The 18911-nt window shown below is 43.2% G+C and overlaps 1 pseudogene; it reads right to left on the bottom strand.

The window, feature by feature from the left end:
* Positions 1 to 2264: 2264 nt before the first annotated feature.
* Positions 2265 to 3556, bottom strand: LOC101146997 (small ribosomal subunit protein eS1-like; annotated as a pseudogene).
* Positions 3557 to 18911: the final 15355 nt, after the last annotated feature.

Raw genomic sequence — 18911 nt, 5'->3', positions numbered from 1 at the left:
GACCACATCTGGGTACGTCTGTTGGGTCTATTTCTGTCTCGTTTACCCAAGTTGTTTTCTCTCCTAATTCTTTCTTCTCAATTCCATAATGAAAAGTAGTCTCTTATCAAAGCTCCTTTTTCTAAAAATAGTCAATTTAATGTTTCTCTGACCATGGAAAATGTAGTCCCTTAGGGGAAATTTTCAGAACTGTTGATGAGGAGCTGAATTAGAAATGTTGTCAGCAGCAAGGAGAGAATCATGCTGATTTGACCTCTTGGCCACCTGCCTGGCAAGGACCTAAGAAGATGGATACTTGCATTGTACTGACAAAAGTGTTTGTTGTTTAATGAGTTGCAAATCAGTATCAGGCTTGTTTGAGGTGCTTTCTTTTTCTTTTTCTTTCTTTCCTTCTGTTTTTTTGAGACAGGATTTTGCTCTATAGCCCAGTGTGGAGTACAGGGGCATGATCATAGCTCGCTGCAGCCTCAAACTCCTGGGCTCAAGTGATCCTCCTGCCTCAGCCTCCTGAGTAGCTGAGACTACAGGTGTGCACCACTGTGCCCGGCTATTTTTTTTTTTTCATTTTTTTTTATAGAGACAGGGGTCTCACTATATTGCCCAGGCTCATCTTGAACTCCTGGCTCAAGCAATCCTCCCACCTCAGCCTCCCAAAATGCTGGGATTATAGGCATGAGCCACTGCACCCGGCCTTGCTTTACTTTTCTTTCAATGAACTAATAAGGGCACAGCTCTGAAATTTCACAAGGCTAGCACGCAGATCAAGGAACAGAAGTCCCCTTGTGATTCTTATCCCAGTCTCCACCCTCCCTCCCCCTCAAACACCATGAAGTAGTTTTGTCTGTTTGATAGAAAACTTGATATAAATGCAATTCCATGGAATGTGCAGATGGTCCTCTTTCATATCTGGCTCTTGTCATTCCACATTATGTTCATGAGATTCACCTATGTTGGGAGTAGCAAAAGATAACTCATTTTTGCTACTCCATAAAATTCTACTGTGTGAATATTCCAAGATTTATCCATTGGAGACATGTGGTTAGTTTCCAGTTTGGGGCTGTTATGAACATCTCCATGAACATTGTCCTACGTCTTCTGATGTGCACATGTGCATTTGTGTTGCGTATACACCTAGGAATTGAATCCGTGGGTTACAGAATGTGTGTCTGTTCAGCTTTCGTGTTGCCCAATCATTTCCCAAAGTGGTTCTATCAACTTACACTCAAAGCATATGAGACATTCAGTCACCCCATGTTCTGGGCTGAATTGTGGCCCCCCAAATTCATATCCTGAAGCCCTAACCTCTACTACCTTAGAATGTGACTATATATGGAAGTAGGGCCTTTAAAAAGATAATTAAGACTAAATGAGGTTATCAGGGTGGACCCTAATCCAATATGACTAGTGTCCATACAAGAAGAGATCAGGACACAGACACACACAGAGGGACGACTCTGTGAAGACATTGGAAGAAGATGGCCATCTTCAAGCCAAGGAGAGAGGCTGTCAGAAGAGACCAACCCTGCTGACACCCTGATGGACTTCCAGCCTCCAGGACTGTGAAGAAATACATTTCCATTGTTAAAGCCACCCAATCTGTGGTACTTTGTTATGCCCGCAGATCTTACAAACATTAAAAAGAAGAGGATATGATAAACAATGACTCTCTTATGCCAATGAATTTGAAAATTCAGATGAAACTTAGAAAAAAAACACAACCTACCAAAGTAGAAAAATCTGAATGATCTCATTACTCAATTTACTCAATTGAGTACATTGAATTTATGATTTAACACCTTCCCACGAAGAAAACTCAAGTCCAGGTGGCTTCACTGATGGATTCTATCCAATATTCCAGGAGGATAAATATTTGCTGTTCCAGGGACCACTAAAAGAGGGAGCACCTTTCAACTTGTATGAGGACAGAATGACCTTTATCCCCAAACTAAGAAGGATATCGTTAAGAAGAGAAAATTATTAGCCCATCTCTCCCATGAATATAGATGTAAAAATTCTTAAAAAAAAAGCCAACAAAAAACAAAACACACACACACACACACACACACACACACACACACACACACACACAAAATTAGCCAGGCATGGTTGTACACACCTGTAGTCCCAGCTACTTGGGAGGCTGAGGAAGGAGGAGCCCAGGAGTTTGAGGCTGCAGTGAGCTATGATTGGGCCACTGCACTCCAGCCTGAGCAGCAGAGTGAGAGAGTGAGACCCTGTCTCAAAAAAAAAAAAAAGTCTGAATTTTAAACAGATTATTGGACCGGTGGTTCCTATCCATCAGCTCATTCAACTTTAGCACTGGCCTCATCCCCAGTAGCTTTTCCAGAATTCCTGCCTTCCCCATGAAGCTCCATGTGTTTTCCCAATTCAAACTTGGGCTTTTCCGCATTTTTACTTTACTGATGAAGACATCGCAAGGAAGATACACAGATTGGCAAGTCTTTCCTATGTCTTTTTCTAACGCCGTCCGGAATCCATTTATTGACCACTTCTTTCAAGCCACTCGTGTGCACCTCTTGGGTCATGATTTCCATCATCTTCCAGACTTGGCAAACCTGTTGGTACTGAGTATAAGAGGGCTTCCGTATCTGATTGTTGCATTTTTTAAGTAAAACCACACAAAACAGACAAAGCAAATAATCACTGATAGTCTTGACATCAACATAAGCTTCAATCATGCTCTGCCACTTTTTGGCCATTGAACACATCTTGTCACAGGTAAGATCCATGCCATGGAAGTTAGGCAGGCAGTTTTTGCCCTGAACATCTTCAGTAATCAGCTTCAATTTTCTAAGTGCAACTTCATCATTCTGCAGATCAACAAGGCTCGCTTCAAACACATGACCCTTAAGGCCAACTGATGCAATTTTGGTTCCTTGAGTTCTGGTGACTAGTGTCTGTCAAATATTTCTTATATTGAATATAACAGGAGCTTTCACACTTCCACATCATACCAATCTTTCTTTCTCTCTTTCTTTTTCTTTCTTTCTTCTTTCTTTCTCCTTCCTTCCTCTCTTTCTCTCTTCCTTCCTTCCTTTTCCTTTCCTTTCCCTCCCTCTCTCCCTCCCCTCCTTGTTTCCTTCCTTCCTGCCTTCCTGCATTCCTTCTTGCCTTCCTTCCTTTTCTCAGAGTCTCCCCGTATCACTCAGACTGGAGTGCAATGTTGTGATCATAGCTCACTGCAGCCTTGACCTTCTGGGCTTGAGAGGTCCTCCCACCTCAGTCTCCCAAGTAGCTGGCACCACAGGCATGCACCACCACACCCTGCTATTTATTTGTCTGCTTGTTTGTCTGTTTGTTTATGTATGTATTTACTTATTTTTTGAAAAGACGGGGTCTCACTTTGTTGCCCAGGCTGGTCTCGAACTCCTGGCCTTAGACCATCCTCCTGCCTTGGCCGCCCAAAGTGCTTGGATTACAGGTATGAGCCACCACACCCAGCCCACCGATCTTTCTTAGAAAATGGATGAGCCAATTTCTTCTTGGCTTCCTTTTTGCTGCCTTTCAAAAGACGCTTGTTCTTGCCAACCACCATGGCGCTGCTCAGAGAGCCAAAAGTCAGACAAGTTTAGAATTATAGTATCTTCCTGGTGATTGATTCTTTTCTCATTACCCCTCTTTAGCCCTAGTCATAACCTCTTAATGCTTTCTGCCTTAGCCTTGTTTTGTCCCATCTGACTGTAACTGTGCATCCACTGTGTTTTGGTTGATGTCTGCAGTGTCTACATTTTCCTATAGTTTTATTTTTAGTTTTTCTATATCTTTATATTTAATGTGTGTCTCTTGTAAGCAATGTTTAGTTGGATTGTTTTTTATTCAATCTGATAATTGTATTTTAATTGGAATATTTGATCTTTTTATATTTAATGCAATTAGTGACACATAAGATTAAAATCTATCATCAGTCCTTCTCTCTCCATTGTTTTAACTCTTTTATCTTCATTTTGATTATTCAAGTCATTTTTTTTAATTCCTCATCTGTAGCCCAGGCTGGAGTGCAGTGTTGTGATCATAGCTCACTGCAGTCTCAAACTCCTAGGCTCAAGGGATTCTGTCTCCTCAGCCACCCGAATAACTGAGACTACAAGCATGTGCCACAGTGCTAGGTTAATTTTTTAAATTTTTTATAGAGATGAAGTCTCATCATGTTGCCCAGGCTGGTCTCAAACTCCTAGACTCAAGTGATCCTCCTGCTTCGGCCTCCCAAAGCATTAGGATTACAGGCATGAGTCACCGTGCCCAGCTGTTTTTAATTAACTCTTATTTTTTTTGTAGAGGCAAGGTCTTGCTATGTTGCCCAGTCTGGTCTCAAACGCCTGGCCTCAAGCAATCCTCTGACCTCAGCCTCCCAAGTAGCTGGGATTACAGGCACATGTCACTGCACCTGGCCGAGTCATTTTTATTACTCCATTTCACCACTCTACTAGCTTGTCAAATACATATAATTTTACTATTTGAAATCTGCAGATTGCAATATGCATCCTGTACTTACTAGCGCCAGTATGAGTTGGTACATTTATTTCTTCCCGGATGATTAAGAATACATTTAGAATATTTTAACTTCCTCTTTTCCTGCAGTAGATGCCTTCTATGCCCCATCTAAATCCCCTGGCACTCCCATTCCTGCATATCCTGGCTCAGTTTACAACTCCCAGCATCTGTGACTCACCTCCGCCCAAGGGCTTCTGTGGAGGCTGAGTATAGCGCTGGCTAGAAGTGCCGGGAAATTAAAATTTCCCTGGAGTAGTTTTCAACCCATCACTGGCCACAGTTGCTGCATAACTCGCCCAGCTTCTATGTGCTTCAGGTGCTATTAACTCTGAGCTGCATTTTCCACCTTTGTTCCCAGGGTTTCCAAGCAGCATTAAGCTTCAGTTACCCAGAGCGATACTTTGTGGGATTATGCACAATTTATTGGTTCCCTTCCCTTCCCTACCTCACTTCCCATGTCCCATACTGATGTGATCTGGGTTAACTTCCCAAATAAATCATTTGGACTCAGATCTTTGTTTCAAGGGTTGCTTCTGGTAAAGTCCCTTCCCTTGTTTTGTGATGTTATTGACATATATTCTGATTCTAGGTGTTTATAAAACCCAGAAGTCATTATTATTTTTGATTGATGTGGCCAGTGTTCACTTAGATTTACCCACATATTTTATGCTTTCTCTTACTCTTTATTCCTTCCTGAATTTCTGCCCTTAACTCTGGAATGGTTTTTCTCACGCTTGAAGAACTGTTTGGGGCACACTGGCTCACACCTGTAAATCCACAATTTAGGAGGCCAAGGCAGGAGGATTACTTGAGTCCAGGAGTTCAAGATCAGCCTGGGCAACAAAGCAAGACCTCATCTTAACAAAAAAAAAATACAAAAATTAGCCAAGCATGGTGGTGCACACCTGTAGTCCCAGCTACTTGGAAGGCTGAGGTGGGAGGATCGTTTGAGCAGAGGTGGTTGAGGCTGCTGTGAGCCATGATCACGCCACTGCACTCCAGCCTGGGCAACAGAGTAAGACCCTGTCTCAAAAAAACAAAAACAAAAAACTCCTTTAGCATTTCTTCTAGTGTGGGTATACAAGTAACTAATTCTCTCAGTTGTTGTTTGCCTAAACATTTATTCATTTCGCCTTCCTTTCTGAAGCATAGGTCACTAAACATAGAGTTCTTGGTGGGCAATTATCTTCTTTTTTACTCTTTTTTTTATTACTCTTTTGATTATTAAAGTCATTTTTGACTTGAAGTCAAAAATTATGTCTTAATATCACATTGAAGACATTATCCCATTTTCACCTGGCTTCTATCCTTTCTATCAGAAACTCAGCTGTCATTTATATTGTTCATTTTTAAGATAATGTGATTTTTTTCCTCTAGATACTTTTAAGATTTCTCTTTGATTTTTAGTGTATTTCTGAGGATGTGCTTGAGTATGGCTTTCTTTGTATATATGCAGCTTAGGATTCATTCTCTTGCTCTCTTTTTTTTTTTTTTTTTGAGTCAGAGTCTCATTCTGTCACCCATGCTGAAGTGCAGTGGCATGATCTCAGCTCACCACAATCTCTAACTTCCAGATTCAAGCGATTCTCATGCGCCAGCCTCCCGAGTAGCTGGGATTACAGGCATGTGCCACCAGGCCCAACTAATTTTTTGTGTGTGTATTTTTTTTTTTTTTAGTAGAGATGGGGTTTCGCCAGGTTGGCCAGGCTGGTCTCAAACTCCTGGCCTCAAGTGATCCGCCCACCTTGGCCTCCCAAAGTTCTGGGACTACAGGCATGAGCCACCATGCCCGGCCTCCTTCTCTCTTTCCTCGTGTGGGAACCGCAATGATAGGACATTAAACATTTTTAACATACCTCTTAAATTACTGTCTATAGTTTCCATGTTCTTCCTCTCACTGTAGTTCAGTCTGGACCTATCCTCCAGTTCACTGACCTTCTCATCTCTCCATTCAGCTTTTCAATCCACCTGCCTTCCAGTTTAGTGACCTCATTTCAATGTGCATTGACTGTTAACTCCATCTATTGAGGTCTTAATTTTGGCTATTGCCCTTTTCACACTAGATTTTCCATTTGATGATATTTTTATAGATCTTAGTCACTGGAGAAATTATTTTTTTTTTGAGATGGAGTCTCGCTGTGTCGCCCAGGCTGGAATGTAGTGGCATGATCTCAGCTCACTGCAACTCCACCTCCCAGGTTCAAGTGATTCTCCTGCCTCAGCCTCCCGAGTAGCTGGGATTACAGGCGTATGCCACCATATCCGGCTAATTTTTGTATTTTTAGTAGAGACGGGGTTTCACCATGTTGGCCAGGCTGGTCTTGAACTCCTGACCTAAGGTCATCTGTCCACCTTAGCCTCCCAAACTGCTGGGATTACAGGCATGAGCCATCATACCAGGCCAGATTTTTTATTCACATATTTTCTTAAACAGTTAAAAAATTATTTGTCAAAGTATAACATACTATATTAGGGCTATCCAGAAAAACAGACCAATAGAATGTGTGTGTCTGTCTGTGTGTTTATAAAGAGATTAATTACAAGGAATTGGCTCACCTAATTACAGAGTCTGAGAAGTCCAAACTCAGGAGAGCTGATGGTTTAAGTTCCATGCAGGAGAAGACCAATGTCCCAGTTTGGAGACAACCACACAGAGAGAAAGAATTTTTTCTTACACAGCCTTTTGTTCTATTCAGGCCTTCAGTGGATTGGATGAGGCCCATCCACATAGGAGAGGGCAGCGTGACCCACCATTATTTCCATCATTTATCAAAGATAATCTCTCTCTCTCTCTTTTTTTTTTTAAGAGATGGGGTCTCACTGTTGCCCAGGCTGGTCTCAAACTCCCGGGCTCAGGGGATCCTGCTGCCTCAGCCTTCCGAGTAGCTGGGATTACAGGGGCACATCACTGTGCCTGGCTGAAGAGTTCATCCTTTCTTTCCTCATTGCAATACAGGTGGCTGTGGTCATAAATCAGTTGACTGTATGTATCTGTACGTGTTTTTCCACTGGTCAGTTTGTCTGTCCTTGTGCTAATACTGATGCAGGGCAGGTGAGCCCCAGATAAGGGCTTAGCCCAAGGAAGTTCTTTGCTTTGCCCGGGAAAGAATTCAAGGGCGAGCCAAAGGTAGAAGAAAACAGCTTTTCTGAAGCAGCAGTGTTACAGGATCTCACATGGAGTAGTCTTTGAACAGAGCATCACTTAATTCATAAGACAATCCCATAGTCATGGCCAGTATTTACTGAAGAACAGTCAAAAATGAAGAGGACAAAACCTTAATATTGTAAATAACTTAATAGGAAAATAGAACTTGACTTGCCACAAGAAAGTGTCTTGCATAGACAGTCCAGGTATTTACCAATTTCATAAACTGGAATTGGGGTCAAAATGGATGGGGTAGATTTGTGCTCTCCTGGACCTTGTCCATTCTCTGTGTGGACAGAGAGGTGATGTCACGGAGGGTGACAGTATTTTAGGGACTGGTTAAAAATCACTTAACATTTAAAAAATTAAAGCCATACCTGAGTCTATATAAGCCAAGTAACGTCCATAAGATGCTAGGTTGGGACTGGGTGCGGTGGCTCACGCCTGTAATCCCAGCACTTTGGGAGGCCGAAGAGGTGCAGATCATCTGAGGTTGGGAGTTCTTGATCAGCCTGACAAACAGGGAGAAACCCCGTCTCTACTAGAAATACAAAAATTAGCTGGGCATGGTGGCGCATGCCTGTAATCCCAGCTACTCGGGAGGCTGAGGCAGGAGAATCGCTTGAACCTGGGAGGCGGAGGTTGCAGTGAGCCGAGATCACACCACTGTGCTCCTGCCTGGGCGAAAAAAAAAAAAGAAGATGCTTGGTTGGAAGGCACTGCCAAGGAGAAAGGCTCGTGAGTCTTTGGGGTGGACACAGCTCGTCCTTGTCATCACCCACTGATTCTTTTGATAATGGCACAAATTCTTCTTTGAGCAGCCAGCCTGGCCTGGCCACAACAGAGTCACTGAGATTGGTTGGTTAAGCAGGCTAGAGCAATATCAGATGTTCCTCTTGTGAATTCCAATGATGACAGCAGGGACAAAGAAAATGGCTGGGGCCGGTTCTTCTCAGCAGCGGCGGCACCATAGTAGATGCTGGTCCGTTCCTGCCATCTGGATTCCTGGAGTTGCTCTAGTGACTGTCATTTGCACAGTTGTTCCAGGTTTTCTCTTGGTTTCTATGAGCTTCTCCATATTTTTTCAATAATTTGGTTTAAGTTAACTAGACTCAGTTTCTCTTGCTTGTAAGTCAGTAAGACCTATAAAACCCTGATGAATTCTGGACTTAACCAATGGGAAAACACGTTAAGAGGCAATTTAGCATATTCCTAAATTGTTATTAAGCAGAATTAGATTTAAATAACATCAGAGGCCAGGTGCCATGGCTCATGCCTGTAATCCCAGCACTTTGAGAGGCCAAAGCAGGCAGATCACTTAAGGCCAGGAGTTCAAGACCAACCTAGGCAATGTAGCGAGACCACCATCTCTACAAAAAATACAAAAATGAGCTGGTTGTGGTGGCATGCACCTGTAGTCTCAGCTACTTGAGAGGCCGAGGTGGGAGGATTGCTTGAGGAAGTTGAAGTTGCAGTGAGCTGTGTTTTCACCACTGTACTCCACCCTGGGCAACAGTGAGACCCTGTCTCAAAAAAAAATTTCTTTTAATAATAAATGACCTCAGAAAGGCATAATATAGCATAGATATGTACAAATAGTGTATGCCACAATGTCACCTATTAGGAAATGGAGTGGGCCAGGTATGGTGGCTCATGCCCATAATCCCAGCACTTTGGAAGGCTGTGGCAGGAGGATCACTTGAGGCCAGGAGTTCAAGACCATCCTGAGCAACATAGCAAGACCCTGTCTCTACAAAAAACAAAAAAATTAGCCAGGTGTGGTGATGCATGCCTATAGTCCCAACTACTCAGGAGGCCTAGGTGGGAGGATCACTTCAAGAGTTCAAGGCTGCAGTGAGCCGTGATTGTACCACTGCACTCCAGCCTGGATGACAGAGCAAGCCCTTATCGCTTTAAAAAAAAAAAAAAAAGGAAAGAAAAAAAGAAAAAGAATAAAAGAAATAGAGTGGACCTACCAAGAAGTTATTTCTTACATCCAATTTTAAATTCTCAATTTTCCTCTATATTCATTTAATGCTATTACTTATTACATATTAATTAAATGCTTATTAATAACTAGATGGTGATTATTAATTACCAACAATTAATAATTTATTAAATTATTAATTAATGTGTGTTCACCACTCACTAGGCTCCAGATTTTTTTTTTTTTTGAGACAAGGTCTTGCTCTGTTGCCCAGGCTGAAATGCAGTGGCTCAGATCATGGCTTACTGCGGCCTTGACCTCCCACGCTCAAGCGATCCTCCAGCCTCAACCTCCCAAGTAGCTGAGACTACAGGTGCATACCACCATACCTGGCTAGTTTTTTAAATTTTTTTGTAGAGACGAGGGTCTCGCTATGTTACCTAAACTGGTCTCGAACTCCTGGGCTAAAGCGATCCTCCTGCCTCAGCCTCCCAAAGTGCTGGGATTATAGGCGTAAGCCACCACGCTTGGCCCAGGCTCCAGCTTTATAGGTGATAGAGGATGTGCTGCTTTTGTGGTGTGTGATTGAGGGTGGCTGCTAAGACACCAGTCATGAGAGAATTAATGGAGACACAGAAATGAGTTTACCAGAACCCAGCTTGGACAGAGGTGGGGTGGAGGTGCAGTGCTCTGAATGTACATATAAGGAATCCATTGATAAGCTGCTTGGGCTGGGGAGTGAGACCGCCAGGGTGCACGCTGTGGCAGGAGTGGGAACATGAACTGCCTTCTGATGTGTGTGGGTCCTCTTACCTGCAGGACTAGCATAGCCTACTGTTCAGAGTCAGCACTGCCACCAGATGATGGGGTTTGGATCCCAGCTCCAAGCCTTTTTTTTTTTATTTAAGAAAAAGTTTAAATCCTGGTAAAATATGCATAAGATAAAATTCACCACCTTAACCAATTTTAAGTGTATGTTTCAGTCGTATTAAATGCATTCATTTGTTGTGCAACCAATCTCCAGAGCTCTTAATCTTGCAAAACTGAAACTGTACCCACTGAACAACTCCACTCCCCGCAGCCCCTGGCAACCACCATTTTGCTTTCTGTTTCTATAAGTTTGACTACCCTAGGTACCTCATATAGTATTTGCTTAGAATATACAGTATTTGCTTTTTGCGACTGGCTTATTTCATTTAGCATAATATCCTCAAGGTTTATCCATATTGTAGCACACACCAGAATTTCCTTCCTTTATAAGGCTGAATAATATTCCATTGTATGGACATACCATCTTTTGTTTATCCATTCATGCATTGATAGGCCCTTGGGGTGCTTCTACTTTTTGGCTATTGAGAATAATGCTGCTGTGAACACGGATGTGCAAATACCTTGTTGAGACCCTGCTTCCAGTTCTTTCAGGTCTGTACTCAGAAGTGAAATTGCTGGATCATATAGGAATTCTATTGTTAATGTTTGGAGGAACCACCATATTGTTTTCTGCAGTGACTGCAACTTTTCACTTTTTTTTTTTTTTTTTTTGAGACGGAATCTTGCTCTGTAGCCCAGGCTGGAGTGCAGTGGCACAATCTCAGCTCACTGCAACCTCCACCTCCCAGGTTCAAGAGAGTCTCCTGCCTCAGCCTCCTGAGTACCTGGGACTACAGGTGCACATCACCACGCCGGGCTAATTTTTGTATTTTTAGTAGAGAGGGGGTTTCCCCATATTGGCCAGGTTGGTCTCGAACTCCTGACCCCAGGTGTTCTACCCGCCTCAGCCTCCCAAAGTGCTGGGATTACAGGCATGAGCTACCATGCTTGGCCACCCTTTGACATTTCTACCAGCAATATATGAATGTTCAATTTCTGTACATCCTCACCAACACTTGTCATTCTCCTTTTAAAAATGATAACAGTCATCATAGTAAGTGAGCTTGGACATGTTAACACTCACGTGTGATTGGGAAATTATAGATCTATTTAGTGGAGTCTATAAGTGGCAGAGAGTATGAGTGGTAGAGACTGTGGCCGTAGTTGGTGGCAGCACAGCCACATAGAGACACTGAAGAGGCCCTCTCAGGAGAAGGTCACAGACCAGCTAGTGCCAGAGAACCCAAAAAGGCCAGCGAGAGCCACGGCTGCTCAGATGAGGGAAGTACGGTAGAGCCACACCCAGAAAACTGTGCTTAGCTAGGGCAGCTTTCTACCACAAGCATGTAGAGTTTTCTGGCTGGCAGCGTGCAAAGAGGAACCAAAGCTATTAAAAGAATGGAGGAATTGGTCCATCACGAAAGACTAAAGCTCCAAGGGGTAGTTTGGGTCATCTGTGTCCACTGTTTACAATTATATAATGGGCAAAACCAACCAAGCAATTGTTTTTTTAGAAGGAAGAGGATGTCTTCAGTAGGGAAAATATAGTAGCTGTATTGCAAAGATTTTGAAAAAGCGGTTGAGTTCAATATTAAACCAAAAAATATTAGTATAAAGCAATACAAAATGAGGAATAGTTTCACCAGAAAGTGAGGAAGTACTATTTTTGGAAATCTCTCTGATGAAAGCAGTTTGTCTTATTGAAAGCAAAGTTTAATTTTTCTACAGATCCATCAAGTAACGGAAGAATGCTCAGTTATGCCTTCTTTGTGGGTTTTTTTATTATTTGCCATTCATGGCCAGGCACAGTGGCTCACTATGTAATCCCAGCACTTTGGGAGGCCGAGGAGGGAGGATCGCTTGAAGCTGAGAGTTCAAGACCAGCCTGGTCAACATAGCAAGACCCCCCACCTCTATAAATAAATATGGCAATAAGTAGATAAATAAATAAATAAATAAGGCAGGCGTGGTGGCGCACACTTGTGGTCCTAGCTACTCAGGAGGCTAAAGCAGGAGGATCACTTGAGCCCACGGGTTTAAGGCTGCAGTGAGCTATGATCGCAGCACTGTACTCCAGGCTGGGGGATAGACTAAAACTGTCTCAAAAAAGTTAAAATACACGTCTGTAATCCCACACTTTGGGAGGCCGAGGCAGGGTGATCACTTGAGGTCAGGAGTTCGAGACCAGCCTGATCAACATGGCGAAATCCCATCTCTACTAAAAATACAAAAATTAGCCGGGCATGGTGGTACACGCCTGTAATCCCAGCTGCTTGGGAGGCTGAGACAAGAGAATCTCTTGAATCTGGGAGGTGGAGGTTGCAGTGAGCCAAGATGGCACCACTGCATTCCAGCCTCGGTGACAGAGCAAGACTCCATCTCAAAAAAAATAAATAAATAAAAATAAAATAAAATAATTTTTAAAAAAATTATTTACATAATTGGCAAAAAACAATATTACAATTCAAAGCAAAACTCCCCCACAGTTCCATGAGCTGTTTAAATCAATATTTCTGTAGATACATGGCACCCTCTACCCTTTATCCATATACTTAGTCAATGTTTACAGATTTGGAGTAATAGTGATAGAAGTTTGTTTCTTCCTATCTTACTTAACATGACATCATGAGTGATTTTCTGTTTTGGTAGAATCTTTTCCTACCCTCTCCTCTGACTTCTGCCATTGCAAACAGTGCTAAAATGCCATCTTGGTGTAAATATACTTGTAGGCTGGTAATTTTAGAAGATAGATTCTCAAGAATTGTCATTTCTGGGTCAAAGGAAACTTTTTTCCTTTTTTTTTTTTTTTTTTTTTTGGAGACAGCGTCTCACTCTGTCACTCAGGCTGGAGTGCAGTGGCGCAATCTCGGCTCACTGCAACCTCTGCTTCCCAGGCTCAAGCAATCCTCCCACCTCAGACTCCTGAGTAGCTGGGACTACAGGCCTGTGCCACCATGTCCAGCTAATTTTTTGTGTTTTTTGTAGGGACAAGATTTTGCCATGTTGCCTAGACTGGTCTCAAACTCCTGGGCTCAAGCGATCCACCAGCCTCAGCCTCCCAAAGTGCTGGGATTATAGGCGTGAGCCTCCTCGCCCGGCCACGTGTATGTTTTTTTTATCTGAATGACATTGCCGAATTATTTCCCCAAAGCATTGCTGCAATTCTACCCACAAGGTACAGTGTCTGATTTCATGTATTCTTACCAGCCAGCCACTCTTTAATTTTTGCCAATCTGATGAGTTTTTTCTTTAAAAACCTGCTCTAGTTTCTTTAATTGGCATTTCCCTGATTACTAATGAAACTGATCTTTTCACTTATTTATTGGCTATTTAAATTTCTCTTCCTGTGGAAAACCTATTAAATTCCTCCCCCTCCTTTTCCCATTGAATTTTTTGTGCTTTTCTTCTCAAGGCTGTCTGTGCGTGTAGGATATTAACCCTTCCTCTGCCATATGTATTGCAAGTACTTTTCCCAGCATGGGCCTCTCAGCCCCCTTTAGTCCTGAGTCAGAAAAATAAATATCCTTCGTCACTGGAAGGGAGAATGAGTCCAATTTGCTGTCTCTGTGGGCAACTTGCTCTATCATCCACCTGCTCCTCAACTGGTTGATTCTCTTCAAAATGGAAGGGGTCTTTGCTGACACAGAGGCTGAAACTGAAAGACCGAAGTTCCTGCATGAATGAAGGTGTGAAGCTGGGTGGGGCTGGAGAAGGACATAGGTGTTGCTGGAGAGAGAGAAGCAGGGGCTGGATCATGCTGGGCCTTGTAGGGTTTATTTTAAGCGCAAAGGGAAGTTATGCACTGGATTATGTTTTTGCAACAGTGCCTCTGGTTGGAGAATGTATTGTAAGGGAACGGGAAGGCAGGCATGGAGCCCAGTTAGGGTTAGCCCATTGTTGTGGTCCAGGTGGGAGACAGCAGTGGTTTGTACTAGGGTATTGGCAGCGGGGATAAGAAGTTGATAGGTCTATTTTGAGCCAAAGAGGAGAGAATAGGTTATAAGAGATTAGGCATGGAACGGTGGGGAAGAAGGAGAGGTAGAGATTGGCTCCTCAAATTCTGGCTTAAGTAACTGGAAAGAAGGGGCAGATTAGGGGCAGGAGGTAAGTTCACAGGGAAACCAAGATTTCATCTTAGACTTGTTAATTCCGAGATACCTGTGAAATAGACAGATAGAGAGATCAGATGTTAGAGGGTGATGCTCAGGCTTGGCCTCTGGGCTGAAGACATGAATTTGGTACTAAACAACAAGGCGATCATATTTAAAGCCGGGGGAGAGGATTAGAGTCCCCAGAAGAACAGTGCAGATAGAGGAGACAAGTGAGGCTGCCCCTGGGAGAGGAGGAGCTGATGCCGGAGACTGGAAGCAGCAGGTGGACAGCAAGAGAGGAAGCATTTCACCAACGGGAGGCTGCAGCACGCTGCCGAGGACCAGGGAAGGGGCCACTGCTGGGCCTTAAAACAGGGAGGGCGCCTTTCCAACAACAACCTCAGTAAAGTGTAGGGAGCAGATGAAACCGCATTGGGATATCAATGAAAGGTGAATAGGCAGAGATAGTGTTTACAGAGAACTCTGTCAGGAAGTTTAGTTATGAGTGAAGAGTCAAGAAGTAAGGGCCAGGTGTGGTGGCTCACGCCTGTAACCCCAGCACTTTGGGAAACCAAGGCAGGAAGATCGTTGAGGCCAGGAGTTCAAGAGCAGCCTGGGCAACATAGCTAGACCCTGTCTCTACAAATAATTAAAAAAAAAAAAATTAGCCGGGCGCAGTGGTGCACGCCTGTGGTCCCAGCTACCCAGGAGGCTGCCGTGAGAGTATGGCTTGAGCCCCGGAGGTCAAGGCTGCAGTAAGCCGTGATTGTACCACTGCATTCCAGCCTGGGAGAAGAGCTAGACTCTGTCTCAAAAAAAAAAAAGAAAGAAAGAAATAGGGAGATGGGTGGAAAGGTGCGTAGTCAGAGAGAGGCGTTTTGTTTTCTTAAGTGGGGGACCCTAGAGCATAGTTCAATGCAGGTGGGGTGGCACCCCTGAGAACGTGAAAGAAAATGCGTCCAGAGCATGAGAACAGGGCTTGACCGGGGGCAGAAGGAGGGTCACCTCCCTTGTTACAATAGAAGGAACAAAAGAGAAGATGGGTAAAGATTGATGAAGGGAGAAGAATGAAGAGGAAGTTCATCTCATGAAATTTCAGCATGAGAAAGAGAAAATCCTGCCAAACAGAGATAGGAAATCAGGCCCCCACAGAAGAATGACAATCATATTAGCATCGTGTCTGTCACTGGCAACACTGGATGCTGAGATGATAGAACACACTATAGATAGTTCTGAAATAAATACCATTTTTAAGCCGGGTGCGGTGGCTCATGCCTGTAATCCCAACAGGCGTTGGGAGGCTGAGGTGGGCTGATCGCTTGAGGTCAGGAGTTCGAGACTAGCCTGGTCAACATGGTGAAACCCCATCTCTACTAAAAATACAAAAATTTAGCTGTGTGTGGTGGTGCACATTTGTAATTCCAGCTACTCAGGAGGCCTAGGCATGAGAATTGCTTGAACCTGGGAGGCAGAGGTTGCAGTGAGTCGAGATCATGCCACTGCACTCCAGCTTGGGCGACAGAGCATGACTCTCTCTCAAAAAAAAAAAGAAAAAGAAAAGAAAAGAAATACAATTTTTAAACCCAGAGCTCTACACCAAGTCAAACCATCATTCAAATGGAAAGCACAGGCCGGGCGCGGTGGCTCACGCCTATAATCCCAGCACTTTGGGAGGCCAAGGTGGGCAGATCATGAGGTCAGGAGATCGAGACCATCCTGGCTAACATGGTGAAACCCTGTGTCTACTAAAAACACACACAAAAAATTAGCCAGGCGTGGTGGCGGGTGCCTGTAGTCCCCGCTACTCGGGAGGCTGAGGCAGGAGGATGGTGTGAAACCAGGAGGTGGAGCTTGCAGTGAGCCGAGATCGTGCCACTGCACTCCAGCCTGGGCAACAGAGCAAGATTCCGTCTCAAAAAAAAAAAAAAAAAAAAAATGGAAAGCACAAAATAAAGACATTTTCAGTCATCTAAAGACTCATAAAATTTACCCTCAAAGAATTCCCTGAAAATTTTATTATAAAACAAATTCCAACAAGTCAGAAAATGAATCCATGAGAAAGATAAGTGATACTAAAAACAGTGACAAGCAAAAAAAAAAAAAAAAAATGGGGTGGGGACATGAACTTATAATTAAAGATAAATAATTGCTTTTTTTTAAAGGTAGTCTAAAACTCAAGTTCAGATGATGTAAACATGAGAGATGGAGGGGCAGAGAAGAAGGAGAGGCGTGAAATCCTACTAAGTTCTTTGTTTTGTTCAGGACAGGAAAGATACTGGGCACCACTAAATATTGGTAGAAAAAATATCTTTTAAAAATGTGACTGTAGGCTGGGCAAGGTGGCTCACGCCTGTAATCCCAGCACTTTGGGAGGCCAAGGTGGGTGGATCACCTGAGATCAGGAGTTTGAGACCAGCGTGGTCAACATGGTGAAACCTCGTCTCTACTAAAAATACAAAATTAGCTGGGCGTGATGGTGCATGCCTGTAATCCCAGCTACTTGGGAGGGTGAGGCAGGAGAATTGCTTGAACCTAAGAGGCGGAGATTCCAGTGAGCCGAGATCACACCATTGCACTCCAGCCTAGACAACAAGAGTGAAACTCCATCTCAAAAAAAAAAAAAAAAAAAAGATTGTAATCCTAGAAGAATAAAAGATGCATAAATTCTATATATCCTAATTCCCAGAGGGAAAAAGAATGGAAGAAAGAAAATCCTATTCTTCAATGAAGGAAACGATTTTTTTTAATGAAAAAAGAAAGACAAAAAAAGAAAAATATTTCTATTTAGAAATAAAAATAGGAAACCTAAAATAAGATGGTATAAACAGTTTCAAACATATCTCACTGAGGACAGTGGAGAAGTGATTTACTAGAATAACGTAATTACATTTCTAGGCAAGATTGTCTTCTTTTTTTCACCCCACCTGGAAGGTGTTGAGAAACACCTCTAAAACTGTCTCTCTTTTTTTAAAGAGAGAGATTCTGTCTCTCTCTGTTGCCCAGGCTGGAGTGCAGTGGCACAACCATAGCTCACTGCAATCTTGTCCTCCTGGGCTGGACCACAGGCATGCCCCACCACACTCAGCTATTTTTTTTTTTAAGAGAGGATCTCACTATGTTGCCCGGGCTGGTCTTACATATTTGGCCTCAGGTGATTCTCCCACCTCAGCCTCCAAAAGCATTGAGGTTATAAGTGTGAGCCACCATGCCTGGCTAACTCTCTTTATCAATAAATATGCTAGTTACTGTGGCCGCATAATAAATTACCCCAAAATTTAATGGCATCAACCATTTATTTTGCTCACGGATTCTATGGATAGGTAATTTGGACAGGGTACAACGAAGATGGCCTGTTTTTGCTTTAGGGTGTTTGGGGCCTTGGTTGGAAGACTTATAAGCTGGGAGTTGCAGTCATCCCAGGGCTGGTTCATTCATGTGTCTGGCAGTTGATACTGGCTGTTGGCTGGGAGCCTCCTTTCCTCTCCACGTGGCTTGGGCTTCCTCACAACATGGTGGCTAGGTTCCAAGGACATGGATTCCAATAGGAAAAGAGCCAGCTGGAAGCTGGAAGGGAACACAGCACCAGAGCTACATTCTGCTTGTTAGAAGTGCGTCACTAAGGCCAGCTCACATTCGAGGGCAGGGGAATTAGACTCCACGTTTAGTGAGAGAAGTGGCAAACAATTTGTGGACATGTTTTAAAACCATCATAATGACCAAGTGGAATTCTTTTTGGTCAAACTTAAAATGGGCTGGGCGCAGTGGCTCACACCTGCAATCCCAGCGTTTGGGGAGGCCAAGGGGGGAGGATCACTTGAGGTCAGGAGTTCAAGACCAACCTAGCCAAAATGGTGAAACCCCATCTCTACTAAAAATACAAAAAATTATCCAGGCATGGTAGTGCACACCTGTAATCTCAGCTTCTCAGGAGGCTGAAGCACAGGAATTGCTTGAGCCCGGGAGGCAGAGGTTGCAGTGATCTGAGACTGTGCCTCTGCACTCCAGCCTGGGCGACAGAGCAAGACTGTCTCAAAACAAACAAACAAACAAAAACTTAAAATGTACTATATAAATAAACTTTAATTCTACAGCACATGATAATATGCTAAACTAAGACAATACATGGCCAAATAGACAACTTTTAAACAATATTAGTGATTTGTCATCAACAAACTGTTAAATTTTGCAAGTTCCCTTTTTTTCAGCTGCCAGATCAGGTAAATTTATAAGAACTTCAACCAAGAAAATCAGCTACTTGCTGTTTACAAGAGCTATGGGTAAAACAAACTAAAAATAAAGCCCTTGAAATAAAAAGATGTAAAAAATACACCAGACAGCCTAAGAAAAATAACTCAGAGTGAAAACA

This window comes from Gorilla gorilla, chromosome 20, assembly GCF_029281585.2.
Source record: "Gorilla gorilla gorilla isolate KB3781 chromosome 20, NHGRI_mGorGor1-v2.1_pri, whole genome shotgun sequence".
Classification (NCBI taxonomy): Eukaryota; Metazoa; Chordata; class Mammalia; order Primates; family Hominidae; genus Gorilla; species Gorilla gorilla.
The sequence above is the reverse complement of the archived record's forward strand: the minus strand, read 5'-3'. Positions and strand labels throughout refer to the sequence as shown.